Genomic DNA, 15,957 nt, shown 5'->3' on the forward strand with positions numbered 1-15,957 from the left:
TCCTTTTCTAATTAAGATAAAAAGAACTCTGAGAACTTTTTTTAGCCTCCGTATTGTTTATGGTTGAATGTGGGCCGTGACCATTTTTTAGATTCTTAAGTGGCCCCTGAGTTGAAAAAGGTTGGGAACCGCTGATCTAAAGGGTTGTATTAAGGTACCTATCCGTGGTCATTGTATACCTGAAGTGAATAGCAGTCACAGAGCCCCCAGTTTTGAGAAACAGACAGGAGAATTAAGCAAAGCTATGAACTGCTGTGAATGGGGGCAGCAGCTAAACATGTTTTAGCCAGCTAAAACATTCAAAATCAGTACATGTATAATATTTACCATATTTTCACCTCTTATCTAACAGGGAACTAAAGCTGTAATATATATTGTTGATTTTTTTTGGGGGGGGATTTCTTAATCTTTGAGTCCTTCTTTTTTGGTTTTCCATTAGGAAAAGTTCTGTAGTACCTGGTACCTAGCACAATTCAGCACTTTTGTTGGCATCCCGAGGTTCCAAGTCAGCTGAAACGATACAAAAAATGTACATAAATACACTGAGGACCACACACTGGTCAGAGAGAATAGTCACTAGCGCGTCACCAGACATCCTGTTCAAATCCAGCTTTAAAAAAAGCAATTTAACAGTCAATAGCAATCCTATTTATTCAAGAAGGATGTGGTCCCAATCAAATAATCCAGTCATGTTATATGGTATACAATTCTAGCACTAACAGGAGGCATTTTGCTGCGTAATAAATACTTTTCAGCACAACATTTGTTTATATTATTACTACTTAACTAAATCATCTGAATACTCAAGTTCCTCTTACGTGTTAGCGTACATTGTGCACGAAAGGTCACTCGGTGTGCGATGTTGACGAAATGGACTGAGCAGCAGAATTTCAAAAAGGCTTAACAAACACGTCCTGCTCTCCGTGTGTTAACAGTGCTGAAAGACAAAGGTCACGATGAGGATGTGAACACTTCATACAGCTGGACTGCAGTGCAGACGAGCTAGCTTCCACAGAATAAGGCTGCAAACTACTAAACAAACAGCTACAGCTTTCTGATGAAAACAATATCCTGCTTATACATCCTGTTCGTGTTAAAATGACAAGTAAAGTGAGCAGAGACAACTTCATCATTTAGTGGATGAATGTGAAAACAACCTTTTAGTATCAAACTCTGCACATACATCATTCAAGCTTTAAGTAGGACACACACACACACACACACACACACACACACAAATGCAGGCACTCACACACACAGACAAAAAGGTCCCATGTGAGCACAAAGTGATCTCTACTAGATCAATCTTAAAAAAGACAGAATAAGGGAACTTTTTTTAATAAGGTGCTTTCTCACCCAGTAGTTTAGTGTGTGTTTTTGTATTAATGTAGTTTATGCTGCAGTGTTCTGTAGGGGGGGGATGTGAAAAACACAGGAACCAAAGGGAGGGTTAAGTTAACCTAATGAGAAAAGAAATGGCACCTAAGACGTCATGGAAAGAAGAAAAAGCATGAATTTAATAGGTGTGCTAATTCTTTTCTTAGAACTGCCCTGTAGCACAAACATTCAAATGAGAGGCTACATGTTCTTCTTCTTGTTTGTGGTGATAGATGCACTAACAGCCTACTGAGCTCAAGCCTTGTTATCATTAGAAGATTCCATGTACAGAAGAGGATGAATATCACAAATAAAAGTTCTATAATTATTGTAAAGGTATGATTATTATATTCATCATCATCAAGGTGCAAATAGACATCTCTTTTTCAGGCAATACAAAACATGTATTTTACTTGGTGGTGCTTAACAGCAGTGTTGGATGAAGAACATATTACTTAAAAGTACAAAAGTATCAAAATACACTTAATGTACTAAAAGTAAAATTACTAAACTAATATATATTATATTATAGGATGATTACTTTATATACTGCTCTACAGTTAAATCTATTATAATACATTTCTGTGTGAGATTTAGAGAAGTCGAGGTATAGTAGTTTAAAATGGAAATACCGAAGTGAAAGTGAATTTGAGTACTAGCAAAGGTTTCTTCCCACTTCTGGTCACAAAGATACAACTTGATAAAAAATGTCTATATTTTAATGCTCTTGTTAAGCGCTTTTAATTGCCTTATGTCGAAGTTCTGAAACACCAACTCCTGAGGTCAAAGTACGTGTGTTGTTAGATTGAAATTAAACCAGATATTACACACATCAAAAGAGAATGTTGTAATTGTTAAAACCCTGTTTCCTTTTTTTATTCTCAAGTACACCTATCCATATTGTATTATGTAGTCAAGGACAACATAACTGCAGTCAGTCTTTGTAGAGAAATGTTTTGTTGTCATATTTTCCATTCTTGTCTCTGAGTCCATTGACTTTGGGATTTATTTTAGCGCTTTTCCAAGTGCTCAAAGAGCTTTACGTTACATAATACACATATCAGACATGTAATACATCGAATACTGTGGACAATACCCACAGGAGCAATTTAGGGTATAGTGTTTTGCACTAGGACACAACGGCATCGTGACTGCAGGGAGTGGTGGTGGTCAGGGTAAAAAAAGGTGCTTTTCTCCAATTTACAGTCAGCTTTTTTCAGTATGGGTCAAAAGTATGCGTAGTATTTGTCTTTCCCATTTACATTTTGGGGTGAGCTTCAAAGAGAAAAAAAACATCATCCAGTGGCATGGCATATTTATTTTTCTCCCCTCATGTATATCTTGCCAAATCCCTGCAGTACTGTACAGTTTCAGAAGATATGTGATTGATCTCCAAATGTTGTCCTACAAAAGCTGCTGCTGAACCTTTAACACTGCAACGATCAATGGAGTAAATCATCTCAGTTTCTTTCCATGGGTTAAAAAAAAACATTTTCGAATAACCCTGAAGAGAGTTGGTTGGACAGCTAGCTGCTCAAATCAGCTCTATAAAATGGGAGCAGATGTAGTGTGTGCAGAGCGTCCTGGCAGCGAGCGAGGCCAGCAGGCCGATGATGACAGCCTCAACAAGCACACCAGCATCTTTATTCCTCCAGATGGGAAGTAGATCAGGAAGCAGTGGTGTGGCTCATTAGCGAGATAAATTACTCGTCAGCCGACCGGACAGTCTTCTGCTCTCTAGAACAGGTTCACCTGTCACTTTCTCTCAAATAATTCACTAGATCAGTGATTCTCAAATGGGGGTACGCGGACCCCTAGGGGTACGTTGGGGTACTGCAGGGGGTACGTGAAATGTAAAAAGTAAATAAAAAAAGTAAATAAAAAAAATACCATGCATGATTACAAAAATAATCTTAGTACAATAAGTTAAATAGAAAACACAATTGTATATAAAATATTCCTAGAACCACCAAGGGGGTCCTCATATAAACATGTCAAATGTGTGTATTGTATTTTATAGTTTTGCATAATATATAATTTTGTTCATTGGTTTGTTAAACAGATATTACTTCAGTTGAAAAACTCCTTGGAAAAATCAGTTTACATTTTTTTTCATTATGTTGTTTTTTTTCATGCATAAAATGAAAATATCCTTAGTTTGTTGTAATGCATGCATGAAGGAGTTAATACATCACACACTGAGGGAACACCACTATATTGGAATTATTTGTATCGGCTTTTTCGATCAAAAATGTTCGGGGTAGGTCAGGGGGTACTCGGCTAAGAAAATGTTTCAAAGGGGGTACATTACTGAAAAAAGTTTGAGAAGCACTGCACTAGATCAACCTTACATTTTCAGTTTTTCAAGTTTATAGTTCTACTTGTATGGTTTACAGTGCCATTATTTGTTAACAATGGTGTTGTCAACCAGGCGTACAGTGTAGGCAGTAGTTGACAATTTATGTAACACATAACAAAAGGACATTCTATATTATTAGTCAATTGTTGTGTATCTATGGGAGCCTTGAGCAGCAAATAAGAAAAAAAACATAAACACAGGAAAGGCAAAATAAAAGTTTAAGTTGTTGCTTTTTTTAAATGTTTGAAATGGAAATTGCCAGATAAATCTATGAAAACAAGTTTAAACAAACGTTTAGGATGGGGTTAGGATACGTGTTGTTGTAATACTTATTGTGGCAACAGGAGACTGAAATGTAAGTATTTTCCCACTTATTTCCCAGGTGATAAAATGCAGGTACTGGCTAAACCTTCTTTTTCTTTCCTGTTCTTAAGTCATAAACAAATAAGACAAAACAATTAAGATCAGACTTAGAAAAATCCCCATGGCCATTCTTCTGTCTTGCATCTCAGGGCTTCCATACTTATCGGATTAATTTCAAAGGTAACCTTTCAAGATCAATTAGCTTCTGTAGCTTTCCCTCTCACATATTTTAAACCTCTCACTTTACTCTCTGTCTGTTTTATACCTGTGGGGTAAAGAGCTCCATGGATGTGAGATCCCGCAAACTAGAGTCTCCACAAATTCCAACACCTTTTATGAATCTGGCACTCAGGCAAGGGAGCTATTTCTGCAACATGAACACTTTAAAAGCCTGGAATCCCCATTTCTCAATCCCCTTCTAACTCTCAGTGATATATCTGCCATAAAAGGTTGCATTATTTCACATGCAGAATCCTCTCTCTGTTCTTCCTATTCACTGGTTTGAAGTGGGTGGTGCTCCTTAAAATAACAACGTCGTGCTTTTCTGTACCTCAAAGAATACATTTGAGCAATATTTAAAAACAGAATGAGCTGTGGGGTTTCTCTATGTTGTCAGTCATATCTGATGAAAGCTCTCCCACACAGTCTTGATGAGCTGCACTTTTTTAGTGTTAAACTTATTTCTAAACTAGGATTATAATTGTTGCTTATTTTTATTTAGAAAGATACTTAATGTTTAAATGTTTCCCTTTCCTGTAGTGTGTGATATAGGTTTTTGTGCATGTGAATGGTCTGTAAAGGCAAAAATCCCCCGCTACCGAAAACATCTTAATCGGACTCCTTTGTTTTTATTCGTAACATAATGACACGACTATGTAACACTTCTGCTTCTATTGGCTAGATCGTAGAAGATGTATACATTATACATGATTGGCGAAGGGGTGGTATGAGAACAATAAAGACCTTTTTGGACATTAAAGCATGTAAACATGTCACAGCAGAGACACACAATTCAAATATGAACCTGAAAATGAGCATAATCCCTTTAAAAGGAAGTTTTCAGGGGCTCTAAAACTGTTTATTTCCAGGTCCATTTGCAGTGGTGTAAACATTCTGAGCTAAATGTTATGTCTGCATCTTAACCCTTACTGGCAAAAGTCCTTATTATAGATCTTGTGAAAGCAGCACCAGGAAAGAAATGTACTTCCTTTGCATTGCACACAATTTCTAAACTCTCTCCATTACATAACTATCTTCCTTGGTGAGCTTCCATGGCTGTTTGTCTTCCATGCTGGGCCTCAGTACTAAAACACACACAAAAGTGACTGTCAAAGCTCCTTACTCCATATGACTCTGTCTCAGTAAAACAATATTCATGCATTATGATTAATGAACCTCCCCGTCATGTATTTACATCATCAAACACACGGCCTCAGTGCAAATGACAAACACTTGTCCCCTTGCATAACAATACTAATGAAACATAAGTCCTTGAAACTGCACGTGCAAACACATATGACAGATGGACTTGTCTATGCAAAACAAGTGTCCACCCTGTCTCTCTCTTTTGCTTGAAAAGGGTCCCATCACTGATAGTGCCTCTGCAGAAACCAGCTGTCCAGCTCCAGATTGCACCAGATTTGAAGTTAACGGAGAAAAAGTGCTGAGGTGTTAAAAGTTAGTAGGAGGTCTGATCACCTCTATGAGAGCTGCGCTGTGAAGCATCCGAGCTCCTGAGAATTACTGCTGCCCACGTTACAGTCTTTAAATAAAACACTGCCCTGATTATACTGCGCTCTTCCAGGCACGGAGCTCAGTTTCAGACATATGCGGCACAAGGCAGCGTGTCTGCATGGCCTAGATGCAAAGCCCAGCTCTGTACAGTACGGGATGTCGAGGACACCAACACCCAAGTAAGAGAAAGATCTGATTTGAGCAGAGTGAGCCTGTGCAGGGAGATTGTGTTCCTAGGTGAATCAAATGGCAGGTTAAATTAACTGTTTAATCTGTGTAATCCACTTTATTTGTTTTATATAGAACAGGCAACGCTTCATTAAGATTAGCCAAAGCCATCAAAATCACTTCGCCCTCCTGATGTCCTTTTACACTTGATGTTTAGTTTACTGCATGGTGTGACTATGCAATGATGTGTGAGAGAAAATACCCCCCTACGATGTCATCAGGGCAGGGAGATCTCCGTTTGGGGCTCCACAAGTACAACAACAATTCAGAGTTACAAACCAGAAGTGATGAGTTGGAATGACGTGATGACTTGCCTTCTTCTATGTGTTTGTGAATGCCAACAGAAGCGGTGGAAGCTAATTTCATATACTTTGTGTATTATTGATTTAATTAGTAGTTTATATATCATACTAACACACCATGTTATTTATGAAAACATTTAAATATACTAGGAACTCCAAAAATATAGTATGTAGTGCCGTAAAAGTACAATATTTGGCTCTGACATGTATGAGTAAAAAGTATTAAATGGCAGAAAATGTAAGTACTCAAAAATTATACTTAAGTACAGTATTTGAGTAAATGATCCTACTTACACCAGTCATCAGTTAGAGCTCAAGTACTGCTCCTATTCAAAATATGCATTTGGTCTATAGACATATAGAAAAATTGGAAATAGTCACTATGACATCACCCATTGGTTTGAAGACTACCGTTTCTTGTCTGAAAAAGCCTTGAGATTCTCTGTGACAATTATACAGTTGTGTTGCAGATGAGCTGTTATATGGCTCCTGCAATACCCCAAGTGCAGTATTACATCGCTAAGGTAAACAATCCCTTTAAGACATTTTAACACTGAGACAAAACATGCCCTTTTTCATTAAAGTAATGGGAAGAACGAAGAGATGATACACATGTACTGCTGCCACCACACTAGGACATTAGGTGAAGGTTGGTCAAGCTGAAGCCTGTACAGAATTTGCCTAACAAATTATGGCAACCAGAAATGGAGACTGCATGCAAACTAGGCTGACATAATGGAGACCTGGGATGACTTTCTGTGTGTCACACGGTGTGCTCACGCAATATGGCTAGTGTCCATGTGGGTAAGATAAAAGGAAAGGCATTGTATTTTATAATAATACAAATATCTGGTAAGGAGAATCCAAGCAGTATTTTAGATATTAAACAAATCCTTATTTTTTGTATTAATGATACTTGTGACTGACTGATTTTTAGATTTGACCTTCAAGCAAAATTCTGACACTACCAGAAATATGCGTTTAAGCTCAATGTTCCTATTATGTAAACTCGAAAGAATCCCCCTGTGTAGATCTGTCCTGCCTCTGCTTATCTTCAACCAGCACTGGAATATGAGATATGAAGAGTTATGTTTCATGATTATTCCTCAGACAAGATACAGCTACTGATGTGAAGTTTTCTAATTCTTGCCACGAGGCCACCAATGCAATCAGGCATACATTATCAACGCTCGCCGACAACAGACTGGAGCCCATTTGATGTGATAATGATAAAGTATGTCTCATGGGAATAGATCACTTGAAAGATGTGTTAAAAGGAAGTTCACTTTAAAGACACGATGAGAGGAAGTTCCCCCATCTGCACTACTTATTCCTGGACTCTATTACAGCATGTGTAATGGAAAAATGTTGGGTTTATGTGCAGTCTCTCACGCAGGTGGCTGAGACACCCGACCCTTAAATACAGTGACAAACCAGCTGCCTCTGACAGATAGCAAGAAAACTGCCTTCTACAGCGTAAGTACATTTACTCTATAACTCCCTCTCTGAGTACCATGCTCTAGTAACAGCAACATGTGACAATTTGGAAAAGGGAAATCCCAAAGAAATCCTTGCACCCTTGAGGGCACTTCAACATGTTGTTTCTACTTTAAGGGATCCCTAAATGGCATTTCATCCAATCTACTCCTACAAGAATTGCACTTCATAGGCACTTTTCCATGTTTTCTCCACTGGAATAGCATCCAATTGGACATTTTATCAGGTTTTCTCCGTCTAAGGGTTTCCTAAAGGGTATCATTTTCTGTCTGCTATAGGGGCATCCAAAAAGGGTGCTTTGTTTCAAACCTGGGTCAATAAGGCTGCCCCTCTTCTACCTCCCTAGTCAACCAGCGATACAGACCTTTAGCCTAACACAACAAAAGCAAAGCATACAGGCTCTGCTGCTCCGAGGTGAAGCTATAATTGAGATGGCCATTAACAATTAACCAGCTCCTATTCATTCATGCTGAAGGTTCTTTGTTTGTCAAGGTCATTATGTGAGAAAGGATACAAAGCCAGGAGGGCTCAATAAAAACAAGGGCATTAAAATATCATCTTACAGGAGCATGCCTCCACTGGGCCGTCCACATTCAGCCTGAATGACTTAGAGTACATAAGACATTATGCAGCAGGGCTACAAGTTAATGATAGAGTTACAAACAGACCACTGCAGCACATTGCTGTGCATCAAAGTGTGACCTGGATCCGGAGCAAGATTTGGAACAAGTGAGTTACAGCATGCTGCAGAATTCCGTCACGTTTCAGGGGTTTAAAATGTCATCTATCCTGGTCAGGTGTTGTTTGTGTAATAATAAGACTTAGGAGACCAAGGAGAGGTCACTGATAATACTCGCTATTAAAATAATCAGATCCTTGCTTTACACAATCACTACTGTTTTTTATGTGAATGGGTTTAAAACTCCAATAGTGTAACAGCTAGGACCTTCAGTGCACAGGCTGGGATTCTCTGCTGCACGATGTCCTCCCTGTTTTATTATTACCCAGCAACACTCCCTCTGCCGGTCCCTCTGTCTTATCTATCATCCTAATAAGCCACAGTGTGCGGATTTGTGGGGTAAGGACTCTTCTGCCAAACTCCTGGGCTTTATCCCTGCAGGAAGCAAATCTCTAACAGAACACTCCTGTGACACGCGTCTGTGTTCATACACCGTGAAAGTTGCTTTATACGCAGTGGAAGTATTCATTATAAGTAGTATTACTTGAGTATGTGTCAAAATACTTATACTATTACAATGAAAACCCTCTTTTAATAATATAATAGTAAATGTACCGTAGTAGGGTATTAAACATTCATAATGTCATATGTAAAAGCATTATTATTTATAGTTAATGTAATAATGTGTGGCTTACTTAAAGGGATAGAAGTGACACATTGGGGTCAAGCAAGGTACCACTAGACGCGTAACTAAACATGTGTAGTGGATTAAAATGTTGCAATAACTTTCATTAACTACAAACAATGTGAAAGGGTTGATGTTATGAAACAAAAATGCTATCCCCCTTATTTTACATATTCTATTTGTAGTTAAGTACCTAATGAGATCATTTAGTCTGTGAATAACTGGAGAGACATGTGGAAGCTTAGTTGAGCAATGGGACCCCAGCAGAGAAGGATCAATTAGTTGTTTCCCATTGTTTGTGTTTTGCACAAGATTTGGTAAGAACAGATAACAGTCAGAGAGGAGAGGAAGACAGAGAGAAGGCAGCATGATGAAGAAGAGTGAGAGATGAGGAAGAGGCACTGCTGTCCTCCAGGCGTGCAGGTTGCAGGTTCACCTGGCGTGGGCATGCACTGCGGAGGAGACACAAAGGGACTAATGGAGGGTTTATGATTCTCTATCTCAGCACCTGACAGCCTCCTACAAGCAGTGGTATCACAACAAGCAGGCTCCTGTGTCACAGAGCAGTGAACAGACAGCTGATGGCACTGCACCCCCAGGGTACTTGATCTTTGCTACGCTTGTTACAAGCCTTGAGATGTTTTCCACAAGAGCGGAGGAAGCAAAATACACAAATTCGATACTGACTGACATTTGTTTGGAAAACAAAAGGCGAAGCCAGCGACGGCCCACTTGAGGTTTAAGAGTAACCGACTTCTTCTAGAGTCTTGTTTATGCTGTAGCCAGAGAAAGAATTAACACACTGTATGAGTCTAAATAACATTTGGTTTGGCTGTTCAAATTTGAATAATAAAAAGAAACACACATCCCTCACTTGATTAAAGTAAGAGTTCAACCATTTGGGGAAATAGGACAATTTTTACTGTCTGGGCGGAGAGTTCCACCAGCAGATGGTAAGCTTTCCCCCCAAATCTAATCTTTATATTTGCCAAAAATGGTAAATTCCATCATGCAAGGGTTTCTGAATGCACTGTGGGGCCTGCCAGCTAGCCTACAAGGATCACTGGGTACAAATCAAGTGGCAACCTCAAGCTGGGCTGATTTCATGGGGACAAAGCATAATTCTGTTTGTATAGAAGTCTATGAGAAAATGACCTTTAGTTTTCCCTTGGCTTTTTAGATTAGTAAATATTTGAATGAGTTTGTGGTCTAAATAGCTAGTTTCAAGTATTTTCAAAACAGCCTGATGATCATTTGGTCATTTGAATCAAAATACAAGTTGCAGCCACGGTGATTTTAGCTGGTATTTTTCTTCTTAGAAACCACTTCAGAATGGGTTTTCAGTTAATGAAATGTTATTGTAACATTTGTGCTTGAAGACATTCCAAAGAGTCATTGTTATTGTTCATGCTTGCACCTTGCTAACAAGCTAGCTCCAACTGATGACTTAACTCCAGATAGTCCAAACACAACGGACAAAATCCCGAACTTGAGGCTTCAAAACGTTTGGAAGTAACTATGACAACTTCTTTTATGCAGCTTATGAAAAAAAGATGAAGCAACTAAAGCCAAAGTGGAAGTTGTGTGATGTAGGCACACACAATCTCAACTGTTCTGTCTCTGGCCCTGGCCCAGGCCCAGAGTCTGTCAGTCTGTCATCAAGCTAATTTGCCTGTTAGTGACCAGTTTTCCGCCCGGGTCAGCTTCCATTTGATGCTGGCTCGGGGCACGTCAGTGAAGTCCATCTCCTGTCATCTCTGCACATTACATCTCCTTTTAGTCATACAGCCCCGGTTCTAATGATCCGGATTAGTTAACAGGTTTAGCACCGCAGCTGTCATGTTGGAACCCTTGCTATCCATTATAGTCCACCTTCTCCCGGTGCCACAGGTGGCCGTTCCAATAACAGCCCGCCTCTAACCCAGATAGGTGACAGGCGAGAAATGAAATCAAAAACTTGCAAGCTTCTCTCTCCCAGTGCAATCACACAACAGCATGTGTGGAGCTGCTATATATGGGTGTAGGCCTTCTGTGTCTTATTCTCACTGGATTATTTAAACTACCCAATTATCCCCAGGCCCCACGAGAGCTGACCCACACTGGGCCCCTTGTCCCAGGAGGGTGAGAGGAAGTAGGTCTCATTATGACAAGGTGGAGGTGGAGTTTCCTCCAGCAGTTTCATGAGCAGGGTTACGGCTTCAGATGGGGCAAAGGTGCACAACAAGAAAAGGGACAAAAAAATGACCAGAGGAGACGCGTGACACAAAACTAGAAAACGAGAAAGTGAAAATCCCAATAATACGCTGAAATGACAAAGCAAGAGAGAGTTGGATTCTGTTCCTATCTCTTATCGATGATTTACCAAAAGCAGTTTTCGTTTCGATGTTCTTGAAAAAGAGAGAAAAATAAGGCATGAATAATCTACATGTGGAAGCTATTCAGTATTTTTCACATATATTTAATGTATTTATTTGTTATTTTTTGTTTTGTAGAATTAATTAATTTATAGCCATATTATTTAAGTTAAGTTGTGTTCCAGCTAAAATGCTTTTATTTTGAAAGTGATGGGTCAATTTGGGCACACAGCTGGGTTTATTTAAGTCAATCAGGGCACAGCAGCAGTCAGTGGGCACCGGGAAGGTCTATGGTTTTTTACCAGTATCAGGATTGAGTTCAGCAAACATTTCAACACCTTTTGCTGTATTGTTCTTGCCAAGGTGAAGCTAATAAATACCACAAAAACGTTGATGCCTTGTCTGGACAATGGACTCATTATCAACTCATGATCTGCGTAAGATCCACTATACCTGGTGCCTCAGTGGCCTTTTGAAGTTTTATTGTTGTTGACAAATAGCCACTACACTACATTTGGATCAATTTAAGACTCCAAGAGTGGAATGAATACTTTTTAAAGTCACTGTTTACTATACTACGTGCCTAAACTGTTTAAATTGTTGCATTTAAACACAAATGTTGATTCTCACACAAAAGTATCTTAAAAGTACCCCAAGAGAACCGAGCATTGTGAAAGAGGTTTTGCACAGGCAGCAGCATCGGGAAGGGAAGGACACAATTTGCAAGCCAAACAAGTAACCACACATGATGAGGCATTCGATTGTTTGCCCCAACAGTGATGCAGAGGACAGTGAATGGTGATAGGAGAGATACCTTGATATGGGGAATAGAGGAAAGATCCACAACAGGAGAAAGAAGAGGAGGCAGATTTGGAGAACTGGAACTTGTCCTTCAGTCAAATTAGCAAAAACTAGCATAGCTTTTGGAAGACCAGCAACACATGGCACTTCCTGCTCATATGTTCCGAGGTTATAAAACAGTGACATTAACAGTACAGTGAACAAACAATGCTATTTCATACAGGTGTTTGAGTGTTGCCCTGGGTTTACTTACTGTTTAGTTGCCTCTCATCATTGTTTGCCCTCTTGGTCACACAAAGCATATTCCAGCAGTCAATGGTGTGAGTTTGGTGGGGTCAAGGTAATGTGGGATCATGGGAAATGTTGTCTTTACCACTGTTGCTGAGCCGTCTTCTCCACAGAAGTCTCCTCCTCTTCAAACAAACGGACAAAGGATTAAACCAGGTGACAACACTGAATAAAGACGGGCTGGAATTACGAGTATTTATATAATCTTATTACATAGTTTTGTTTAATAAGAATCGATTGTCAATACTCACTGTAAAACACATCCGGCCTTTTTGGTTTAAACCAAATTTGGATCAGGTAACCTCAGTGAAGTTCAGTAGACTTTTGAAAAGGTGTATTTTTTTTATTAAAATGTGAAACACAAAACATCGGTTATTATGAAAATTAGAACAAATAAATAGCAATTTATTATGACGTGCTAAGATGTTATACCGATGGACTGTCCACTCCAAGTAGGGAATGAGTCCTTACCCCAAGTGAAGGAGTTCAAGTATCTCGGGGTCTTGTTCTCGAGTGAGGGAACAATGGAGCGTGAGATGGGCCGGAGAATCGGAGCAGCGGGAGCGGTACTGCAGTCGCTTTACCGCACCGTTGTGACGAAAAGAAAGCTGAACCAGAAGGCAAAGCTCTCTGTCTACCGGGCCATTTTCGTTCCTACCCTCACCTATGGTCATGAAGGATGGGTCATGACAGAAAGATACAAGCGGCCGAGATGGGTTTTCTCCGCAGGGTGGCTGGTGTCTCCCATAGGGATAAGGTGAGAAGTTCGGTCATCCGGGAGGGACTCGGAGTTGAACCGCTCCTCCTTCGCGTCGAAAGGAGCCAGTTGAGGTGGTTTGGGCACCTAGTTAGGATGCCACCTGGGCGCCTCCCTAGGGAGGTGTTCCAGGCACGTCCAGCTGGGAAGAGACCAAGGGGTAGACCTAGGACCAGGTGGAGGGATTATATCGCTGGCCTGGGAGCGCCTTGGGATCCCCCAGTCAGAGCTGGTTGATGTGGCCAGGGAAAGGAAAGTTTGGGGCTCTCTGCTGCAGGGGCGGATCTAGACAAATATTCATGGGGTGGCAAGAGGGTGGCAGGAGATTTTGAGGGGTGGCATCCCCTGACAGAAGTATATGCTGATTGAAATCGCAATCATATCAATCAATTAGGGGTGTAACGGTACACGTACCCGTACTAAAATTATTCGGTACGGGCCCTTCGGTTCGGTACACGTGTGTACCGAACGAATATAGCGTTAAACGTAAAAAATTGAGAACAACTTTCTGGAAGTAATCTCAGGTATATATCATAGAGCGACCAAGTCATTTCATTGGACGAGAGGCATACTATGAGAGCTGGTCACAGAGATGCGTTCAAATGTAGTCAGTAATTTGAGGAACTGTCGAAATGGCGAACGCAGATAAAGTTGAGCTGAAAATCCTCCAGCATCATTGAAGTCTACGGTTTGGGAACATTTTGGTTTCAGTTACGTACAAGGATGACGGACAAAGACAGGTGGACCGAACCAAAGCTGTTTGTCGACATTGTTCAACTAACATTGGTTACGCGGCTGGCAATACATCACACTCATTTGAAAAGGCATCACCGAACATGAATATCACCGGTACCAAAAGAAAAAAGACTGAAGTGCAAACCCAACTCCCACTAACATGTAAGCCTCCACCACTCGCAGAAAGTTCAGACCGAGCCAAAGCTATTACAAACGCCAAGTATCCTTATGTTGCCATGTTAGCAAAGCGCTACCTGGCTGTGTCTGCTACCTCTGTCCCTAGAGAGGGTGTTCTCCACAGCAGGAGACATTGTTAGTGCCAGCAGATCTGCCATTTCAGCAAGCAATGTGGACAAGTTCATCTTTCTTTAAACAACATGAAAATACAATGAAAAGCAAGTCCTAATGTCAAGCCGGCTGCTTAGGTACAGTACAGTTCAAATACAGATTATTTCAGTTCATCGAAATGCTGCACCTTAATGTTTATTTTACTATATTTTGTATTTATTTGAATACATTAGTCAGTTTAATAATAATTAAAAAAAAATATTTAATGTTTTGTGATAATTTTTTCTGCTTTACCGAAAACGTACCGAACCGAACCGTGACCTAAAAACGAGGTACGTACCGAACCGAAATGTTTGTGAACCGTTACACCCCTACAATCAATGTTAACTTGGAAAGCCACAATATTAATATTTTAACTCAATCACATAGGTGATATTATTGTGGCACATCAGTAAAGCCTTACATATAAGGTGGCAGACGTAATTTAATGAATTTTAACTGAACAATAACTGAATGAGTTTGTCTCACTCTTAGACCAGCAGGGGTACCAAATATATACAGACTGCTGCAATAAGTACATTAATTAACTGTCTCATCGATGTTTGTCTGAATGAATATGATACTATTAACAATCATATTATTCTTATCAGCTGTCAATCACTGTTAATAAATAATAATAATAATAATAATAATATATTTAATTTGTTACCGTTTTTACAGGTGCTCAAAGACGCTTTACAGATATAGTGAAGAACTGTTATGATTCACATATTCATTTATTATTGAATAAACTATATTTTTTGGAGGAGTTAATGATGAATGTTCATCAAGATGCTTGCTCACCCTCCTTCAATTTTGAAAAACAAGTAATTATATCATTATTGATATACAGTTACAACCTTGACTTTACATCAGAAAGAACAAACATTAAAGAAGTGACTAACTGCATCAGTTAGGGTTAAACAACGTGTATTCAGCTAAAACATCGCTGCAGTTATTATCCAGTGGAAGGTCCTTACCTACTGGCCTAGTTAAATCAAAGTGGTTACTTTCTGTTGGCTGGGCAGTGTAGTTTTACACACGTCTTATTTTACTTTCTCAGGACTTAAAACTGTTTTTTGGGGGCAGACCCCTTCAAAGAAAAAAATATATACACGCATACAAGGTCATCATCTTAACAGTTTGTTATTCTCATCGACTCATCCGTGAGCAGAGCATCAAGTTGGCATGTCTATTACAGCTGAATGCGGCGATTACTATTTTGTTCAGCAAAACGCCTCACAAATGTATTAAGATCAACAGCTGTAGTGCGTTTTGATTCAATGCTGAGAGTACAGCCAAACTGACATTCTCTTCTCTGTCATTGTAGACCGCAAATACCTCATTCCTTCAGTACTTGGGTCCGAAACGCTTCTCGTTTTGCGCCGTCCCGTTCAAATGAATTCGCCACCAATCATATTTCCACTCTCGCGCCAGGACCGGGGGAGGGGTTACATGACGTGCATCTTGT

The sequence above is a fragment of the Gymnodraco acuticeps genome, unplaced genomic scaffold (assembly GCF_902827175.1).
Source record: "Gymnodraco acuticeps unplaced genomic scaffold, fGymAcu1.1, whole genome shotgun sequence".
Taxonomy (NCBI): Eukaryota; Metazoa; Chordata; class Actinopteri; order Perciformes; family Bathydraconidae; genus Gymnodraco; species Gymnodraco acuticeps.